The following is a 17216-nucleotide window of genomic DNA, read 5'->3' as shown; positions in this document are numbered from 1 at the left end:
TACCAATGACACTGATCTGCTGAATGCTGCAAGACACAGAGAGCTGACAACCATTATACAATAAGATAATAACTAAAATGAAATAAATATTAAAAAAGATGAATCGTACGATCACTTATATCCGGATAACGGATGAGTAAATAAGGAAGAAGATAGGGCGCGTATAACATACGTCCCCATATATTATCACGTTTCAATCTGTGGTGTCATCGTCGTCTTCGTTTATCGATATCAACAGTTTGAAAAAGGCTCTTTCCATAACCTAAGTACACTATCTGTATCTGTTACCTTGATAGTGTCTGAATCAAAGCGATCAATTTGATGTTTCACTCTTTGCTATAATTTAGGTATTTTATTCTGGATCCTGTACATCTCGAGTATTTTCGTTTTCCAGCGGAAAAGACGATTCCCCTCTCTCCTTTTCTCCCGATACTTCTTTCGTTCGCTACGCGTTGTTACTGATTGTAGAGTATCTCCATAAGTAACATTCTTCGGTAGTAGCAATACACTCCTGGTCAAAGCATGGATTCTACCAAGGAACCTGCGGTATCCACTACCGTTAAATGCCGTGAGCAAACTAGTGCTGCGCGTTTACCGATAAGAACGGGGCGTTTGGTTAGTAACCCGCCAACAATAACATCCTACTATAAACAAGTAAAAAAGCGTAAAGTTCGGACGGGCCGAACTTTTTATACCATCAACCATAAAATATTTAGTCTGAACTTATATGGAATAATTAGTTATCTTTCTGTTACGAAAGTGCCAATTTTTTTTATCGAATTCGATCAGCTATAACCTTGAAAATAACTGAAATCAGGCTGTACCATTATATGGGTCTATACAAAAATGTGCACCTATGTTCGCAATATTTGGTGGAACAGTTTTTTGACTATTTTGTACCCTAAATGTCAAATTGCACCTAAATAAATTGGGTGGTTTCGTTTTAAGAGAGTTATTCCAAAATTTTTGACGCAGGCAACCAATTTATACCGAAAAGTAGGTAAAAAAACCTCTAAAATACTAGAAATCGGGCAGTACCAGTATATGGGGTCTGGACTTAAAATGTGGACCTATGTCCAAAATTGTTAATGGAAAAGTTTTTTGGCCCCTGTGAACCCTTAATGCCAAATCCCAGCCAATTTAGACCGAAAATTTGGGTAATAACTTCCAAATATCTGATATCGGGCGGTACCGTTATATGGGGGTGTGGTGGAACAACACTTTGTTTTTAAATTTCAAAATATTTTTATCAAATTACATTACCCATGATTTTTATTTTGTTTTTAAATTTTAAACAGAAAATTTTTAGTGCTAAAAAGTTAAATGAAGAGAGCGGTTGTGACAATAAAGAATAATTATGTATTATATTTTCAAAGGCTAACCTTTGGAAATAGAATATAAGTTCTAAGGGGAAGCACAGCTGAATGCTATGGGGCGCCTCCACGGGTTGCGGATATTGGGATAATGGCGGACAATCAGCGAATTCAGAGCCTAGGGTCTCAATAAGATACTTTTGGCAGAGTATCCCAATGAAATATTGAGTGCCGTTTGAAGCTCGAATTGACCAATTGCCATAACTGTAGCGTCTGTTCCCACATTGGGCGGCTGCAAACAGCGTCTGTTCTCCTGTGGAGGGCTGAAATCTAGAAGGAAAACTACAAACCCTTCAGAAGGCAACGGGAAACCACTGAAGTAATTTCCCTTGAAAATTATGCAATATGAACAACACAAATCAAAACACACGGCCCTCAGTCTACGGCCAAACGAGGGTGCTAAGAATCCCCGGAGGTAAAAATAACCAAAAATTAAAAATTGGGACCTGGAATGTCCAAAGCCTATATGAAGTTGGCAAATTTAATAACACCATCAATGAAATGAATCGACTCAAAATTGATATACTAGGTGTCAGTGAAACTTATATACCATTCTGGAAATATGGAGGGAATACACAGAAGAGGGGTTGGCATTATTGTCAATAAAAACATTGCAGATTGTGTAGTTGGATATGTTCCGATGTCAGAGAGAACTATGATGATTAAAATCTCAGCAAAACCCATAAATTTAAACATTATACAGGTATGTATATACCCCTACATGTGATGGAAACAACGACGAGATTGAAATTTTTTATGAAGAAATTAGTGAACTACTAAAAATGACGAAATCACATGAAATAACAATAATTCAAGGAGATTTCAACGCCAAAGTGGGAAATGAAGAAATAAACGGAGTAACGGGAGGATATGGACTTGGTGAAAGAAATTAAAGAGGAGACAGGTTAATCCAATTCTGCCAAGAATTTAAAATGACAATAACCAACACAATATTCCGGCTACATCCTAGACTACTATACACATGGAAGTCACCGTTAGATAACGAAAGAAATGTCGTACGAAATCAAATAGACTATATAATGATCAACAACAGATTTAGGACCTGTGTAACCAAATGTTCGACATATCCAGGAGCTGATGTGCCGTCAGATCATAATCTTTTGATGTGCAATATTCGAATTAAACTAGCTCGGATTCAAAAAAGAAAGAATAAATCCCATAAAATAAATATTGAAATACTTGTAGTTAGTTGGAGGTTGAAACATGTGGTCTACAGTTTTATCCCGGTGGATGAAATGATTGCTACAATTCAGACAAAGATAAATCGGGAAATTCAGTCTCCACAATGCCACATCTGACAACAGATTGAGGCTGATAGACTTCGCAGCGGCAAAAGGACAGATTTAAGCATTTTGACATTCATAAGGCCACGTGGTTGTCACAAAACCATAAAAATAACCATATTGATCACGTTGTGATAGATGTGACTATAGGTCTGAACGATAATTACTCAGCAAGCTCCAGCAACATCTCTTTGTGAATTTTACACTCTCAATAAATAAAATGTACAAAGTTATCGAACAACATCTTGCAAAAACTTGCAGCAAAGTCCACTTGCAACAAAGTCCACCATTCCATGGGCCTGTTTCACTATGTCGAAGGAAAATGATTGCGAACGAAAAACACCTAAACTTTGGTTTTCATGGCAATATTGACTTGGTGTTTGCTTTAAAACAACTACAAAATTTAAAAATTATACACGAGTTTAGTTTTTTTTTTCATTCGTTTTCATTTTCGTTCGACATAGTGAAACAGGCTGTAAACTCTTGTGTGGACAAATTGAATCACAGTTTTTAATAGGCAAAATAAAATTTAATGTACATACCTTCACGTAGTACTCGAAACTACATACCACTGAAATTAACGTTAGCGAAATCTAATTATGAAATAAGTAATCCACTCCGGTCTTTATGTGATGAATATAACAAGTTATATAATAGGATGTCTTTATCCGAACCTCTGCATGTCATAAAAAACTTTATCTTACGTTCTTAGTATGTTGTAACAGTTGCCAGGCAATATGTTAGATTATAAAATTTGTTCCACAAACATCCCAAGGGACAAGGGAGACTTCTCTCATATAAATGAGTGCACCCCGATTCATATTAGCTCAATGATATGGGACCTACAATTTATCGCCGAGTCCGCAACGGCGTGTCTAAGACACCACTTTTGTAGAGAAGTTTTACATGGTTGAAATACTCAGCAAATGTCGCCAACATTACTGTGGGGTATTTTGCCACCGTAGAAAAGTGTTTTGATGTTGCCTGGCCGGGGAATCAAACCCACGACCTTATGTGTGCAAGGCGGGTGTGCATACCATTGCACCACGGTGGCACCCAATATATTAGATTATACCTATTTATTACTTGATGTGTTTGTGTCAGCCGGTTAGGCTGATGTTTTGCTGTAGCTGGTATTCCGGAATATGAGGTGTACGAGCTCCCTACGTAAAGGGGATGTGGCCCTCTCGGTCGGCAGGAGCGGGAAAATGTGGCGTTGGGAACGAACGAAAAAAGTCAACAGTTTCCAAAAATGTATGAACAATTTGTTTGTTGCTTTTAATTTTTGAAATAAAATGGCACAAAAACATTAATTTTAAAATTGCATTTTAGCTATTTAAATCTTTAATACTATGCACAATGTTTTTTAAATTCTAGAAGAATTAAAATTGCGAAATTTTTTTAAATTTTTTGATCGAAAATTTAAACATTTTAAAGTTGTGTTCCTTTACTTACCTCATGTTACCATTTGTTACCATTTTTAACCTGCAAAGCGTTCCTTAACCCCAAAAAGTGGTAAAACTGGAAGCAAATTTTAGGAGAGAGCAAAAATGCCTTTCTCTTCGGGTAAAAAATGGTATAACTGATTTTTCGACATATCGTCGGTGTCATAATCGCATTTTATTGTTTTGCGTCACAACTGTGTGGAGCTGGCTTTTGCAAATATTTATATTTTTAACTTGAAATATTAATAATAGTATATAGAACATATTTGCAAAAATTTAGAGGAATATGTATTGAAATATAAAAGTTGCAGCGATTTTTTTAAAAAAAGAATTTTTGTCGATTTGTTCCATATCCGCACTTATGACACAAATGTGAAATATTGTAAATCACATGGAACAAAGTGACAAAAAAATTTTCCATCTTTGCCGCAATAAATCAAATACTTCTAAATCAAAAATTAAAATTCTGATTTTTGAAATGTGTTTAACCCCCAGTTTTTGTAACTTATTTTTGTTCGTTCGTCTATATTCGTAATAATTTAGGCATTCATAGCTCAGCCCCCAGATGACATACACATCTAATTTTTCGTACACCCGTTCCATATATTGTTAAGGATTCCTCAATTAAAAATCAGAGCTCTACATTTGCGCTAAAGCGAGTAAATCGATCTACAAATTTTGACAATTCGTGTGAGAAGAATAAAAGTTTTTACAAAAACTGGGGGTTAAACTTGTAAGTTTTTAAAATATTCATTTCATAACTGAAAAAAGTTTATGCTTTCCCGTCGAGGCGTGGATATCTCGGAAGCTAGAGCAGATAGGAGAAAGCCGACTAGAAATTCAGAAAGAGCATACCGGAAAACCCTAGAAACGACCTGTATCTCAAAAAGTCAATAATGGCGTATGGAACACTTAAGCATGACACCGACGATATGTTTGTCGATTATTTGACAATGAAGAAAAAAGTGAACAAAAACAGAAGAAAGAAGCGAATGCTGACAAAAAATTTCAACCAAAACAAAACAAATAAAATTAAAACAACAACAATGGGATTAAGCCAGACTATTTTGAAAAAACAAAATTGCAAACGCTATCCCAATAAAAAAAGGCCACAATGCTTCAAATTGAAGACACTGGCACGACGTGTGTTGTTTTTGCTGTAAAGCAGACCAACCAAATTTTGGTGTGTGCATTCGTCAAAATTCGACGACACATACAAGTGGAAGAGGTTTGAATTGTTTTCGCAGACACTTTCGTCGGAGTTGTATGAGGTTGCCAAGGAAAAACTTCTCATTGAACTTTTTTCTTTGCTTACCTTTATACTTCGAGCTGACGATTGATGTTTGGGCATAAAAAGTTTCTTGTTGAAGAAGTTATTGAAAAATAACTTCGGTGGAGAATATCCACAAACAAGAAACAAGGGAACTGATGAGATCCAGTGGCGTGGATCGAAACTATAGTATTCCCTGCCTTACCCCTTTGCGAACAATGCCAAATCTTTTCCACTAATAAAATAGTTGTTTTAAAATATTAAAACAACAACAATGGGATTAAGCCAGACTATTTTGAAAAAACAAAATTAAAATTAAAAACTGTAAAATAAAAGAAGAAAAATTAATTTTTATGTTTCTTTTTGACATTGCTACCAGATCTAGCATTTTTTCGTTTCTTTACTTTTCTGGAAAAAACTGATCATAAGAGAGCAATTTTGATAGTTTTCTCTTTTACCACTTTTACCTTTAAAAAAGTAAAGGAACAAAGCTTAAGTTGTTTACATTGAACAGCTGGCCAAACTTACAAATTTTTAAGGGACAAATTTTCTCAGCAAAAATTTGCAAATTCTCAGTCGCAGAACTGTCAAAAAATATCTCTCAACGCGCTCTCATCCCCTGAACAATTTTGTTATCGAACAGCATTCAGTAAAAAATTGTACGAATTTTAACAAATTTTTGGGTTATCGTACAGACCTTGCATATCCTATCCGCAAAATGTGCATACAACCCGTAGTATTCAGCTATGCTTCGTCGAAGAGCGCAACTATTTTTGTTATCTATTTTTAAACCTTCACAAAACAAACCAAAAACTTGATTTTAAAATTGTTGTATTGATATTTCTTAACATTTCATGTTCTTTCAACATCCCTATTATACTGTGTATTGGAGGAAAATAAGTTCCATTCGAATAATTTATACCCATACTCGTACATTCCCTACTTATAGACAATTTTTTAATAAACTTGTACAAATAGAATCGAATTTATGTGCAAATATTTATCTATAAAAAATAACAAGAACAGGCTTCACTCATTTCATTGAATATTGAATTCTTTTGGCAAAATAATATTGCTTTTGTACTTTGATAAACTATGCAGTATACGTACATATGACATCACACACGTGTTATGGATATCATAATTTTGTCCTGAAAAAAGGAGCGGAAGAATTGATTTTAAAAATGTATAATAATGTACGAATGCAGATCCAGTATAAAGTCAAACTCTCACGTTACAATCTAATAATTTTATATATTCAAAATATTTTTTTGTTGAAAAATACATTAATTAATGTTTTTATCTACGACACTTCAAACATCTCCACTGCAGATGTGAATGCATTTCCACCATTATAGTTATCATTGATCCACTTTTTATGTTGTCATCAGTGTCGTTACAAATGTTATTTGAAAGATCGGTAAAACAAAAGAAATAAAAGTAAAAAAAAGGAATTGACATCACCGCCGTCATTGGCAAGCAATTGGACCGAACTACCAATCTATCATTCAAAAATGTTTTCTATGTTCACTTCAATGAAAAGTAAACACCTATCTGAAAAACACAACAACATTTCAATAACGTTATCGTCAGTCAGTCAGACACATTCATGGTTAAAAATATATTGTATAACTGTTCCATCGTTATCAACCATGGCTTATATGGGAGGATGATGGTGTTTTGTGACACGTTTAGTTTCATCAGTATCTTGTCAACATTCTTAAGATATCAAAATCCATAATTGAAATTGTTTCAAAGCTATTAATGGGTGTTTTTTTGTTGTTTTTGTACCTAAACATCAATTAAAAAATGTACATTTAATGGTGTTACATATCGTATGTATGTATTAGAAGAAGTCGTTTTAATATTTTTTGTCAATAAACGATTAAATAGATTTAATATCACACCTTTTAACATAATTTATATTTTAACTTAAAACTGTGGGACCTTCCTAGCCTGTGGGACCTTCCCAACCTGGACTGGCAGTGTCCATAAAGAATCAGGAGACATGTGAGTGGGTTTTGGTGGGCAGTAACAAATGTCAGGCCATGTGTTGGGTATCGTGCCATCAAATTGACCCAGTATGAATTAAGGCGGATGCATTATCCGGATCTTAACTGGGCTAAAACCACTCTTGTTTGCATTGACTGCTACGTTCTTCTGCTGCGGTGGATGGAAGTGGTCGCCGAGTAAGGCATTCACGCTGCAGATGCAGTGCTATTCAGGTCTGTTTGATATGCTCATTGATCCGGAGGTTTTCACATGTACCTTTGGAGAGACAGATCTCTCTCTCTCTTCCTGGGTAGGGGAAGCCTAATGTTGCTGTTGTTGTTGTAACAGTGTTTATTATTATGTTTGTATGTTCGTTCTTCTGTTCAATCTGGCTCTGGGTCTATCTCCAGTTCCAGGAAAGTGTCTGCTTCGATGGGATGTAACCACAGATCCACTGGAGTTAGATTAGTAGGTCTGGCGGGGCATTTAAAAAGGTGTTTTGTATGGTGCGGGCACATACCGCATACTGAGCAAATATCTTGCACGGCGCGGTCTATTTCCGCCCAATAAGAATTTAGGCGACTGCAATATCCCGAGCGTAGTTCAGCCAAAACTACTCTGGTTTGTCGTGGCAGCTGACGCTCCTCAGCTGCGATAGATGGGGAATGTACTCCGAGGACTTTTTCACATTATATTTGCTTATAGCCTTAGCAACTGCATCCGTGGGAATACTATTAAAACCTGCTTGATATGCCTGTTGATCTACGGGTTTCTCCTATATTGTTGAACTTCCCTCTCTAGAGCATGAATATCCTTCCTGATATGCCTGAATGTGTCGGACCTAGCCAGCAGATGGTGATTGGGATGGCTCTCACGGTAACACCCAAGCAAGTACTGGAACGAATACATCTAATTGTGTTGCTTTACTGGAAGAATCTTTGCCTCCTCATGTAGATGGTCCGCTGAAGACTTGCGGAAGCACCCTGTTGCTGTTCTCAGGGCGGCATTCTGACAATGTGACCCCTAAAATTTTGGGCAGTTTGCTACCGTTAACCACGACATTCAATTCTCTTTCAAACTGCGCTGTCCATGTGGTGAACAGAGTGGCTGTAGATTTTGTGGCGGAATTCTGCATATTTCTCGCGTGGAAAAAGGTGGTAAGATCGGTTAAATAGGAGTTCAGTCTCACACAGATGTCAGCAGGGAAGGTATCTGAGGAAAGGTACCAGGATCGTGCAATCATCCGCATACGTTACGATCTCGATGCGGTCTGGTGGGGGGCGGAATACAGGAGAGATAGAGGTTAAACAGTTCCGGAGATATCACCCCACCTTGGGGCACTTCCTGTTTCACTATACAGGGGTTGGACTTCTTGTTCCTAAATTCCACGTACGACTGACGTTCAAACATATACATGACTATCCAACGCTTCAAGCTTGGCCGGAGGGTTGTCTGCTCAATGTCCTCAAACAGAGTGGAGTGCTTGGCAGTATCAAAGGCTTTTGATAAGTCAAGCGCCACCATTATGAGAAATATATGTAGAGATGGCGTGCAGCGTTGTTGTCGTGCTGTGCTGCTTACGGAATCCATGCTGATGATCGGTAACTTTATAGATATTCCTGATACTACTACTGGGAGGACTAAGGCCTCAAGGGTCTTCGCTACGGGCGACAAAAGCGAAATCGGCCTGTACGATTCACTTTTGCTGGCATCCTTGCCTGGCTACCGTAGCGGGACCACCGTGCCCATTTTCCAGACTTCGGAAACAATGAGGGTGGCTAGCGACAAGTTGAGATCTTTAGTGATGTACTCCACTCCCGGCTCATCGAGCTGCTTCAGCATTACCCTAAAGATTCCATCAGGGCCCACCGCTTTGGATGATTTAGCGTTCCTGATGGCATTCGCAACATCAACCATTGTAAACTGTGGTGATTCATCCTCGGCAGGAAGAGAATTAATGTGACGTAGTAATACTCTCCTCTTCGCCCTGTCACTCTCTGGGTGCTCGACAAACTTTCGATTGAAATAACTTGCGCACCTCTTCGGGTCAGTCAACGTAACGTCGCCAAACGTGACTGAGGTCCTATCTTCCATCCTTCCAGGGTTCGAGAGTGACTTAACCGTTGCCCACAATTCACTTATACCCGCTCCAATGTTGCAACTCTTCAGATGATTTCCGCTTGTTCCACTTGTTCCACTTGTTCCGCTTATGTTCGCCGACCAGCCTGTTAACTTCCAGTATCAGCTCCCTGACTCTGGGGTCATTGGGGTTGGCTCGACGAAGCCCATCAAGCTCATTTGCTAATCCCGTCGCCTATACTGGGAGGTTTGGTCTTACTTCGGGTATTCGACCAGCAGGAATATGACGAGCTCTTCGCTACCCGAACATCAGAAGGGTTGGGTAGTTCTCCGAAGCGGTGATTGGTAAACTCTCTGAAACCCGGCCAATCAGCTTTCCTATGATTGACGTGATGAAATCGGATGGTCTGCTAATGGAGACAATTATGGGGAGATGGTCTGATCCAAGGGAAACGACGGGTTGGCAGGTGTCGTCATTTGTCAGACCAGGTGACAAGATGGTAATGTCTGGCGAACTGTGACACTCTCCTCGAATTCTGGTAGGGGCGTCCTCATTAACCGCGCAAAACGTAGAGCTATCAGTCTGCTTAGCCAGCGTTGTACCCCTCTGGTCGTTTACGAGGGCCGAATGCCACATCTCATGATGCGCATTAAAGTCCCCCAGGACCAGACGATTATGACCTTCCAACAGCGGGTTAATGTCAGGCTCGTAATCTGAGATACGGCTATGTTTCGGCGGGATGTATACGTTCAGCAACTCTATCCCAGCAGTTCCACACCTGACTGCTACCCCCATACATTCCATGCACGGGTCTTTAGAAACAGGTTCAAGCGAGATAGGTCTGTATTGGACAGACTGGATCCTTAAGGATCCTTCCTTAATACATCGTAACCATCACAACGTTTTAAGCTACAGTTGTTGTTATTGAGCTTGGTTTCTTGTAACACCGCGACCTTCATGTTCTTCATCCTCGATCTTACCTCTGAGTCCATTGCTGGTGTTAAATGTTGCGTGCGCTGTTGCTGTCGAGGGGACTGCGAGGGCATTTCGCAATCGGACGACGAGGGAGTTTCGTAATCTGACGACGACTCACTGGGGACTGTATTCACGCGGCATGTAGCAACATAGATGCACCCACTCCTGACATCTATTGCATCTCACCGAAGGTTGGATATGGATGAAGATGCGGATGTGACAAACTGAGCACAAATAAATTGGTTCTGGATTTTCCTCCGTCCCGGCAGGGACCAAAATAATTCGGAGCAGGCACTCCGGGATATGCTGCTCCGGAGCTAGTTGATTTGAGCCGCTCTGCTAAATTTTTTTCTTTAAATTGTACATTTTTTTAAATAGCTGGCCTTCGGCCATGGATTTAAGACTTTCTCCCATGGACAGGAACAAATCTAGGGCAAGGGAACAACATTTTTTTAATTTAAAATTTTTTTCTTAGTAGCTGGTCTTTAACCGAAGTAATTTTTGAACTTCAAAGGACCATATCTCGGGAAGTATGGATTTCCCAAAAAGAAATTATATATTATCGTGATCAGGAAAGTGAGATCTACCTATAAAAAAAAATCATCACGATCGGAGCTGAGCGGCTCAACTCATCTTATGCCGCTGCTCCCAACACAGAAAAAAAAAAAACAAATACAAACATATGTACACTGAGGTGACAGCCGCTGGCCGGAACGCTGATGATGTGTGGTTCCGGGTCAATCCGGTACGAAAGAACCCGCTGCCGTGGGATTGAGGGGAAGCCTAATAGACAGGGATGCTCACGGCGGTAACACCTAAGTAGGTGCTGCATCGACAATATCTTGTTGTGTTGATGCACCGTTAAGGTGGACATATCCTGTTGCAGCTAACAGGGCGTCATTTTGGTGCATTTGCATTTTCATATTGCCTATTGCCTTGTAAGAGGTGAACCAGTTTCTTTGTCTGCACTCCAAGTGCTGCAGGACAGCGTCTTGAGGACCTTGCTTTTACTTCCGATCGCAAATGCTATCGAACGCTACAACAATATCATGAGGTAGTTAGTGGTTGAAATTAGGACACCATCGACCAATGTGTGCTGGGGGAGACTCATATCAACCGGCAGTGGATTTAGCGGCAGATATTTCATATTCCTCAGATGCAAGAACTGCATTAGGTCTATGTAGCTATGTAGCTATTTAACTTCTCAGATATGTCAACGACGCCAAAATCTGTTTGGAGGGTGTTCCCGCTTTGGAAAATTTCCTGTTTTACTCTATGGGCCTAAGACTTCTTATTTCTGAATTTCACAAACAACTGGCGTCCACACATACATATGGTTGATTCTCCGACGTTTCAAACGCGGCTTGTTCTCAAACAACTTGGCATGGTTGAAGGAATCGAAGGCCTCCGATAGGTCAAGAGCCACCATGACAATTCAGTTGCACGGCCTTTTTTGGTTCAGTTCTCGACTGATATATGTAAGTGGAGAAAAATAGAAGGCGTTGACCGAGGTTGATGAAATTTTGGACAAGTACTTATAAGGGCACATGAATGAAAAATATCAACTTTGGTCCATATCGGTTCTGATTTGGATATAGCCCCCATATATCTTTTCCCAATTTTGCTACAACTCAATTCAATTTCAATTCTGATCGAATAGCTTTCAAATTTAATATGTGCTATTTTCTTAGGCCCCAGAGTGGCTACACCAATTTTTACAAAAATCGGTTCAGATTTGGATATAGCCCCCATACACATATATCTTTTCGTTCAATTTTGATCGAATAGCCTTCAAATTTAATATGTGTTATTTTCTTAGGCCCCTGATATCTTTCATTATGGGGAGAAGTAGTACCTCTAGAATCATCGCTACTGGCGACAGGAGAAAGATCGCCTCTGGTGGGATTCTTGCCTGGAATCAGTAGCCAGACTTTGGAGGCTTCTATACGATAGATTGAGGACACTTGTAAAGTACTCCACTCCGGGTTCATCCAGTTGCTTAGGCATTACCATTGAGATTCCACGTGGGCCCAATGCTTCGGATGATTTCGGGTTACGGATTACATCTGTGCAATATCGTTTATCGTAAATTGTGGTGATACATTCTCGTCTGAGAAGGCTCTTAACCCTTGGTAAAAATAACGCACGCAACTCTTCGGATCTGTCACTATCACGCCGTTGAAAGAAAAAACATTTTTTACGGGATTCGAGAGTGATTTAACAGTTGCCCATGATATGCTTAAACCCATACCAATTTGGCATTGCTGCAGTTGGTCTAACCACTTTTTCCGCTTAAGTTCGCCTACTAGCCTGTTGACTTCAAGAGTAAGTTCCCTAACTCTTGGATCTTCAGGGTTCGTACAACGAAGCTCATCACGCTCAGTTGCTACTCCCGTAGCCTCTGCTGGGAAATTTGGTCTAATTTCTGGTATTCGACCAGCAGGTACATATGTAGCGAGCGGGGCAGCTGTGATGATTTCCCGGAAAATTCTCTCAGCCATCCTCATCTGAGGGAATGGGAAAAATGAAACTGTGGTTGATAAACTCTCTAAATCCTTGCCAATAAGCTTTTCAATGGTTCAAAAAAGTATGGTGGTCAGAGGTTATGAAGTCGGTGGTAATGGAGACTGTTATTGGAAGATGGTCTGAGCCAAAAGAAGTGACGGGCTGCCCAGACACGTCATTTATCAAACCTGATGTGAGGCGTGCTGTTGTAATCCCCTCTTATTCCGGATAGGAGAGTTTTCGTTCACCACGCAAAATGTGAAGTTATCAATTTGCTCGGTCAGTAATGTACCCCCTAGGACGGAATGCCAAACCTCATGATTACGGTTATTGCCCTCCAAAAAGGAAGCTCCCGCGAAATCTCCCCAAGAGCAATACCAGCCGCAGTGACCCGCGTTATTCGCCTGAAATCAGGCCACTGTTGGAAGGAGATAACCGGCTGGTCCTAGGAGATTTCGTGCGCATCATGAGTTATGGCATTTAACCCTAGGAATGACGTGACTTGGCAATCCGTCGGGCATTGTTCCTATCCTCATCTACATACATCAATATACACCCCGACTTCATAACCTCTGAAAGCTGTACTTTCCTTAACCATGAGGAAGCCAGTTGGCGAGGATTTAGAGAATTCGCCAACGCTTCAAAAAACTGCTCAATCGCTCTGATGTTCGGGTAGCAAAAAGGAATTTCCGAGACATCATCACTGCTGCAGCCACTAGCCACTATTCCTGACAGTCGATTACATGAAATAATACCTAATTTTTCAGCAGAGAAGCCGGATGAGCTTCTCCGTACGAGCTCTAGCAACCCCAGAGTCAGAGAACTGGCAATGGAAGTCAATAGATCAGTCTGAAGTGCTGCTACAGTGGTAGTAGTTAATTGTGGACAACTGGGTTATCGAACCCTTGTAAAATGCATAATCGAACATCTATCATGTTTAACGGCGTAGTTGAGACAGATCCAAAGGAGTGCGCGAGTTATTTTAGCCGACAATTTATTGAGCAGCCCGATAGCGAACGGACGAAGAGAAGTGTTTACGTCGTTTGCGGAGGAACCACTACATTTTACAATGGATGATGTTGCAGTTGTTATCCGAGGCGCAAAATTATCCAAAGCGCTTAGACCTAGGTTCTCAAACTATCGTTAGCCACAATAATAATCCTCAAGGTCCTCAAGTTCCTAGCCGGCAGCACTTGGGGTGCAGATAAAGAAACCTTGTTTACCACATATAACGCGATAGGTCGGTCAGTAGTAAGCAATGCGGCGCCAGTTTGTTCCCCGCATTTAGTTGATACGTTGTTAGAAAGAGATTCAAACGTGTCAGAATACCGTCCTGGGAACAGCAAGAGGGTGCCTTTTCAAGTTTTCAGTGGACCATCTACATGAGGAGACAAAGATTCTTCCAGTACAGCAACACAATGAGATGGTTTCGTTGCAGTACTTACTAGGGTGTTAGCGTGAGAGCCATCCCAATTACCATTTGCTGGCTAGGCATATCAGGAAGGATATTCATGTTCTAGAGAGGGAGGTCCAACAATATAGGAGAGAACCCCTAGATCAACAGGCATATCGGGCAGGTCTAAATAGCATTCACACGGACGCAGTAACTAAGGCCATATGCAAATACCGTGTGAATAAAGTCCTCGGAGTACATCCCACATCTATCGCAGCTGAGTATCTGAGCATCCCATCGATGCAGGCACTTTCCTGGGACTGGAGATAGATCCAGGGCCATGGGCGTAGCCAGGAATAGCTAGGGTGGGGCAGTTGCCCCCCTAGATCCTACAAAACAGTTCATTTGTATGTAAAAAATTATGAATATTTCGAAAAAAACAAGCATTTGATCTCCCCTAGAACGACCAAAAAGCATTCCTGGCTACGCCCATGCCCAGAGCCAGATTGAGCAGAAGAACGAACACGAAAACAAACAATAATAAACACTGTTACAACAACAACCCTAATAGTTCCTGAAGCCTAAAAATGGACCGGGTGGTTCCGTTATTGAAACTTGGCACGAGAACTGACCGTACCACAGAACAATGATGATAGCATTGGAACTGAGTAAAGCTTTTGATACGGTAAACAATGCTAACTTGTTCGAGGATGTCGATAATACTACTCTCCGGCATTATTTGAAACGTTGGGTCATGTGTGGTCGCCAGTCGTACGTGGAATTCAGAAACAACAAGTCTAAACCAGGGCTTCGGAGTCGGATTCATGTCTTCAGTCCCTGCTAGCATTTAGAAGTGAGTTTCTCACTCCCTCGCCTAAGATGTCACTCCGGAGACACGCCAAGGAGGATAAAAGACGATCGTTCTTGAATTGCACAAACAATGTCGATAGCATTATTATGATTACCTCTTATCGCGTATGGTGACACTTCAGAGTGACTCGGAGTGACTTCCAAGGCGATTGTTTACATTTATTTAATAATTCAACACATTGAACAAATATGGGACATTTTTCTATCTGATGATTATATGAGTCGGTGGTCCGGGTTCGATTCCCAAGCCAGACAACAAAACAAAATCACATTTTTAAGATGACAAAATTAATATAGGCAGAAATTTATAATTCTCTAAAAGCGTACTTTGAAAAGAAGTAAATAAAAATGAATTAAAATAATTTAAAAAAAAAAAATAAATAAAAAATAAATAAAAAAATAAAAAAAAATATTTTTTTATTAATTCCAAGAACTATCGCGGAAATGATATTCCAGAAGTGTCGCCGAAGTGACTTCTAAGTAGTGACCCGGGCGAGGTTCATTTCCTCACAACGGAGGTCACTTCAGGGTGACTTCCGTGACTATCGCCGCGGACGACACGCCTAAGTCACTTCCGCGATAGTTTTTGCTTGCAGGGGTGGACCATTTACATGCGCCGACGTAACAGGATGTTGTCGATGCAACATCTGTTTGGATGCTAAAGGCAAAAAAATCAAAATGTAGGGATACACTGCACCTTTTACGCTGCCCAGGAAAATTTTTATTGTCTCTCGATGGCTTTTTAATTGTTTCGGGGACTTCATTTAATTAAGAATTAGCCGATACTCTATATATGTATGTGGATTTTTACGCTGTTTTTCTGTTAAATGATATAAAGTCAATTCTAGTAATAAAAAATTGATATTCATCAAGAAGCCTTAATGAAAACTCACGCGACATAAAAGAGTATGTACTTTAAAACAAATATTTCTCAAGGAACCTAGAACTTTACATCATCTCTTCCATTTATGTATGTATCTGAGTTTTGGAAACATTTTGGTGTATAATAAAAAATTACATTCATACATATGTATGTATTTTGAAATTTTTTATATCAGGATATTATTAATTTGAATGATATTGTTGTCATGCCAAGTCATTGGAAGAAGTATTTCGGAAAAATATAAAGTAATTTGTTAGGCAATCAATTGATTTGGAAACGTTTTCTGAGAATCCTAAAATAACACAACTGAATATACATACATACCAACAATGTATCAATGTACAATATTTGTATGTATTTTATTTGTACTTTTTCTAAATATTTCATAGATAAGTTAAATTGTTTCAATTGCTTGTACCAACTGTTGTTTTATTTGTTGTTTTGTTAGAAGTGAGTTTGATTTGGTTTGATGGATGGGTGTAAACACACACCTATAAAGAAGACCATTGATGCACACAATCATTTACCTGTGGCCTGGCTGTCTGTCTGTCCGACTGTGACATCTATTATTCGGTTGATATTCTTCTATTGGTGATTGGTGTCATTGCTGTTAATTACACTATAATAGATTCCAATTCGTCTTCTTTTTCTTTCTAACGTGACGTGTCAGCAAACAAAACCATCAAATTCAACACTAAAATGAAATTTTCTGATAACAAAATTGAAAAATTAGTTATTGTGTATCGCCTTCACACCTACTACCACTTTTTTCCACCGTCATCAAGATAATTTTTAATAGGGAGACTCAGTTTATGTGGAAGTTGTAATTTTCTCTGTAGGTATGTGTTTCGTTATCAGTTCTGTTTTTGTGGTTCCGAATAAAATTAGAACTTATTCACTATTTTTCAACAACGATTTTCCGAAGATTTTCCAGTGAATACCCCTAATATTGATTTTGAAGTGTGAAGTTTTATTACCCTGAAAAATCAAAATTACTTCATAGTTAATATTTTGCTATGTAACAAAATGAGCAGAAAATATGCACAGCAAATATTGAAGCTCCGCCGAAGTCTGACTAAAGATAACAATTGCAATATATTACGAGTATTATTATTATTGTTGTTTC

The 17216-nt window shown here is 39.4% G+C and overlaps 1 protein-coding gene across 1 annotated transcript in view; it reads right to left on the bottom strand.

Moving 5' to 3' along the window:
* PGAP5 (Per1-like protein PGAP5) overlaps positions 1-16889 on the bottom strand; it is a 51793-nt gene extending 34904 nt beyond the window's left edge. The window contains exons 1-2 of the mRNA XM_073969056.1: positions 16846-16889; positions 16618-16784 (exon numbers count right to left, since the gene is read on the bottom strand). The gene's annotated coding sequence lies outside the window, so the exon portion shown is untranslated. The remainder of the gene's footprint in view (positions 1-16617; positions 16785-16845) is intronic.
* Positions 16890-17216: the final 327 nt, after the last annotated feature.

This window comes from Musca autumnalis, unplaced genomic scaffold (genome assembly GCF_047663935.1).
Source record: "Musca autumnalis isolate F117 unplaced genomic scaffold, ASM4766393v1 scaffold_2, whole genome shotgun sequence".
Classification (NCBI taxonomy): Eukaryota; Metazoa; Arthropoda; class Insecta; order Diptera; family Muscidae; genus Musca; species Musca autumnalis.
This window is presented reverse-complemented; position numbering and strand designations above follow the sequence as displayed.